Source organism: Coregonus clupeaformis, unplaced genomic scaffold, assembly GCF_020615455.1.
Source record: "Coregonus clupeaformis isolate EN_2021a unplaced genomic scaffold, ASM2061545v1 scaf0642, whole genome shotgun sequence".
Classification (NCBI taxonomy): Eukaryota; Metazoa; Chordata; class Actinopteri; order Salmoniformes; family Salmonidae; genus Coregonus; species Coregonus clupeaformis.
Window position 1 is genome coordinate 58,996 of NW_025534097.1, and position 5,389 is coordinate 64,384.

Genomic DNA, 5,389 nt, shown 5'->3' on the forward strand with positions numbered 1-5,389 from the left:
AACCCAAAGGTTGCGAGTTCAAATCTCATCACAGGCAACATTTCATCTACTTGCTACTTAGCATGTTAGCTAACCATTTCCCTAAAACTAACCCTTTTAGCTAACCCTAACCTTAACCCTTTTAGCTAACCATTCTCCTAACCCTTTAACCTAACTTCTAAACCTAACCCTGACCTTAACCCAAACCCTAACCCCTAGCCTAGCTAATGTTAACCAGGTAGCTAACGTTAGCCACCTAGCTAGAATTCGTAGCATAACATATTGTACGTTTTGCAAATTTGTAACATAATATTATTTGTAACATATCATATGAAATGGGTGATGGACAACCACAAATTAATACATAAGATATTAATTGAAACAGAATAATACGAAATGCTCTGAGACCAGGTTGGTCTGCCCCCAGAACCAAATCTAGTAGCTGGCCAGCATGCATGCACAATTTGGTTCTGGGTTCCGAGACTCCTCCCAGTTCTCCTCTGAATCATTCAGATGTTCATTGGCAAACTTCAGACGGCCCTGTATATGTGCTTTCTTGAGCAGGGGGACCTTGCGGGCGCTGCAGGATTTCAGTCCTTCACGGCGTAGTGTGTTACCAATTGTTTTCTTGGTGACTATGGTCCCAGCTGCTTTGAGATCATTGACAAGATCCTCCCGTGTAGTTCTGGGCTGATTCCTCACCGTTCTCATGATCATTGCAACTCCACGAGGCGAGATCTTGCATGGAGCCCCAGGCCGAAGGAGATTGACAGATTGACATTGTGTTTCTTCCATTTGCGAATAATTGCACCAACTGTTGTCACCTTCTCACCAAGCTGCTTGGCGATGTTCTTGTAGCCCATTCCAACCTTGTGTAGGTCTATAATCTTGTCCCTGACATCCTTGGAGAGCTCTTTGGTCTTGGCCATGGTGGAGAGTTTGGAATCTGATTGATTGATTGCTTCTGTGGACAGGTGTCTTTTATGCAGGTAAAAAACTGAGATTAGGAACACTCCCTTTAAGAGTGTGCTCCTAATCTCAGCTCGTTACCTGTATAAAAGACACCTGGGAGCCAGAAATCTTTCTGATTGAGAGGGGGTCAAATACTTATTTACCTCATTAAAATGCAAATCAATTTATAACATTTTTTACATGCGTTTTCAGGATTTTTTGTTGTTATTCTGTCTCTCACTGTTCAAATAAACCTAGCATTAAAATTATGGACTGATCAAGTCTTTGTCAGTGGGCAAACGTACAAAATCAGCAGGGGATCAAATACTTTTTCCCTCGCTGTACATGGGTTGCATGTTTCATCACAATATTGTTTTGAACGTTCGTTTTAGGACTGATGGCCAGCTGAATATTGACTCAATACATCCTCAATATGCGCTGATGAAGATTTGGTCTAAAGTACATTACTGTAGCTTGAAAACACGATGCCATTTCTACAGAAGGTAACTTATTAGTAGCAAAACCTTGTGTCTTCATTTTGATGTTGCCAGATTGACTTTAGTTGCAGTTTAACGTTAGCTAGCTAGCTAAGATCGAGAGGAGACCACCAAACTTTAGCTAGCTAAAGTTCGCATTTCTAGGAATTATTTACAAACTTGGCTAGCTAATGACAACATTGCCATCTTTCTAAAGTGAAGTCGATGACATGATGATAATGGCAGTTGTTTCCTACTAAATATTTGCCTACTTTAGCAATGTCATCGTATTTGAAGCCACTATAGTGTAATTTAGGCGAAACAGTCATAGCTCCTGTTCAACGTCATTAGCCCCGTTTTACTTTTGGACATCAATGTGGCTGCGGCTTCTGTAGAACGTTGATAACAATGGCAACGACTTCGACCGCGTGATGGAGGTGCAATCCATGAAAATGTAAGTACCAATTCAGATACCTATTGACTTTGTCTGTACAATTGTGATCAAGTTGCTTTTCTCACGCCACATACATTACAGATTACATTTACGGAGCTTGTCTCTCTCTCATTTACGGTCACTGTCTCTCTCTCAGGCACAGACCTATCAGGAAAAGTGATCTTCTACGGGCAGGGTTTTGTACTATTAGAGCCGAAGAAACACAACGAGTCTTCGACTGTCTGCCTGACTTACTTCACCGACCTTACTCTTTGGACCTCTCTCTTCTCTTCTACTGATGAATTTTGCTTTTTGTCCTTGTGTTTCATGGCTATTTACATAGTTTTGTTCACAAGCTACGTTGTTTTTCAATGTTTGAGTTTCAACTGCTAGGGAAGAGAAGACAAAGCTGCTACTAATCAGACTCTCAATTTCACAGGTAGTGGTGGGGAGTCGACTCCAAAAGCATCGATTCGTCGACTCCTTGCCCGTCGACTCCCGGTGTCGACTCCAATTTCTGGGTGTCAAGCTTGGCCGAATCGACTCCTCGACTCCTAAAATTCAGTATTTTCTGCAACGGAGGAAACTATTGTCCGTAGTCTACTTCGAGAACATAAACTCTAGCATCTTTCACAGAAAATAAAGATAGAGCTAGCGAAAGGAGAGAGGGAGATGGGAGGGGCAAAGCCAGGCATAGGTAGGTATGTTGGCCACCAGGCAGGCAGTCAGAACCGTGCATCGGTAATCAAAAGATGTAGGCTATAGGCTATCGCAATGCTGTATATCACAATTTCTTGGCTTGCAATGTCTTGTGCAAGTTCACTAAAGTAGGTGCTTTCAATGAGTATGCTGAGCTATTCTACAAACAACAGACCGAAGTCCAACACACACTAGCATTTTTCATAGCGAAAAGAAAGGGGCACAGGCGAGGGAGAGAGAGGATTGGGGCAGGCAGAGAGACAGTCAGAACGTGCGCATAGGCTATACCGGTGGTTCCCAACCTTTTTGGGTTACTGTACCACCAACTGAATTTTGCTCTGTCCGAGTACCCTGAAGTACCCCCTGGTGCATTTTACCAGTAGACCTATGGTCTCATGTGTCTTCTCAAGTACCCCCTGTGGATATGCCAAGTACCCCCAGGGGTCCTAGTACCCCTGGTTGGGAACCACTGGTCTATACTGTATCTTGGTAATCTGTATCTAGCAATGCCTCATAAATTCATCAAAAATATATTAAAGTATATATTAGGCTATCAATGAGCATGGCTAAGCTGTTCTTTATAGTGCCAGTGAATTGAAGTTGAACATCCCCAAATGTATCAGTTTAATTAGGCCGAAATGTGCAATATAAGGTATTGCCTATAATTTATTTAATGAAACCCTGGCTGACTGTTGATGTCCCAGGTCAGGGCTCTCCAACCATATTCCTGGAGAGCTACCTTCCTGTAGGTTTTTGCTCCAACATTTACATTCACATTTACATAATTTAGCAGACGCTGTTATCCAGAGCGACTTACAAATTGGTGCATTCAACTTATGATAGCAAGTGGGACAACCACTTATATTTTTATTTAATTTTTTATGGGGGGTGGGGGAAGAAGGATTACTTTTATACTATTCCAGGTATTCTTTAAAGAGGTAGGGTTTCAAGTGTCTCCGGAAGGTGGTGAGTGACTCCACTGTCCTGGCGTCGTGGGGGAGCTTGTTCCACCATTGGGGTGCCAGAGCAGCGAATAGCTTTGACTGGGCTGAGCGGGAACTGTGCTTCCGTAGAGGTAGGGGAGCTAGCAGGCCAGAGGTGGATGAACGTAGTGCCCTCGTTTGGGTGTAGGGTCTGATCAGAGCCTGAAGGTAAGGAGGTGCCGTTCCCCTCACAGCTCCGTAGGCAAGCACCATGGTCTTGTAGTAGATGCGAGCCTCAACTGGAAGCCAGTGGAGTGTGCGGAGGAGCGGGGTGACATGAGATAACTTGGGAAGGTTGAACACCAGACGGGCTGCAGCGTTCTGGATAAGTTGAAGGGGTTTAATGGCACAGGCAGGGAGCCCAGCCAACAGCGAGTTGCAGTAATCCAGACGGGAGATGACAAGTGCCTGGATTAGGACCTGTGCCGCTTTCTGTGTAAGGTAGGGTCGTACTCTGCGAATGTTGTAGAGCATGAACCTGCAGGATCGGGTCACCGCTTTGATGTTAGCGGAGAACGACAGGGTATAGTCCAGGGTCACGCCAGGGTTCTTTGCACTCTGGGAGGAGGACACAATGGAGTTGTCAACCGTGATGGCGAGATCATGGAGCGGGCAGTCCTTCCCCGGGAGGAAGAGCAGCTCCGTCTTGCCGAGGTTCAGCTTGAGGGGGTGATCCGACAACCCCAGTTGTAACTAACCTGATTCAGCTTATCAACCAGCTAATTATTGAATCAGATGCGCTAGATTAGGGTTTGAGTGAAAACCTACAGGATGTTAGGTCTCCACGAACAGGGTAAGAGAGCCCTGTCCTAGGCAATAGATCTCAAAGCAGCATCCCCGCTAAACCTTTTGGAAATGGCAAGTTCACTTTCTCATCCATAAACACAGTCAAGTGCAAATAGGGTTCAGCAGCTCCAATCAGCAGGATGTGGGGCATTGTTATTAGGAAGGACATCTACCATGGATGGATTGCTAAAATAATGATTATGATCACACTTTATCCATTTAAATATTATGGGGAGACCTATAGGCCTACATTTGGCAGCCACGCACGAGTTATCAGTGTAGCCTATTATTGTCTAGACATGCCGTTGAAATATCTTCACGCTTACAATAAAAACTTCCAGGCTTCCGTCATAAGATTCAATTCATTAAAAAAGATTAATTTAAAAGAACAGGGGGCAGTTTGGAAAAACTCATCCTGTGTGAATCGTCCTCTGGAATAACGCACATGCTTGGATAATAAGTACAAAACCAACGTCTCTAGTAATAGCCACCCGAATAGGGCTATATCATGGTATAGAATAGGCTTTTCAGAGTAGAGTGCGCCGCATCATCCCATGGGATATCACTCAAATATTTTACTTCCTACACATCTTCTTTCTATAGTCAAACAAAATAGGCATTATACAGGCAAATAGGCAGCATCATGCTCATGTCAGTATTCTAGAATGCAAATGTAGTCTTCCTAGTAGGACTGCAATAAAGAGATGGTGTGTATGTGTGTGCGCATTCGTTTCAGCGTGTTTTGGGAGTTGAGCAAGAGTCGACTCCTTTCGACTCCAATCACAGGAGTCGGAGTCGACTCCAAAAATCCTGGAGTTGTGCACCACTACTCACAGGCACAAAAATGACTCAGTCACTTTACCATGGTAACCTCCCTGTCACAGTTCCCTCAGCCAGAACCCAGAAGCAGACCAGGACAAGGAGAGTTGAACGAAAGTGAGGGTTTATTCAGATAACAAAAAGGTGCAGAATAATCCAGGGACAGAGCGGGCGGCGTGGGTGAGTTGTTGGGGGTGCAGTACTTGGTCCAGTGATGGCTCGGCAGCCGCCGACCATCAGGCAGAGGTGGGGTGAAGGTTCCG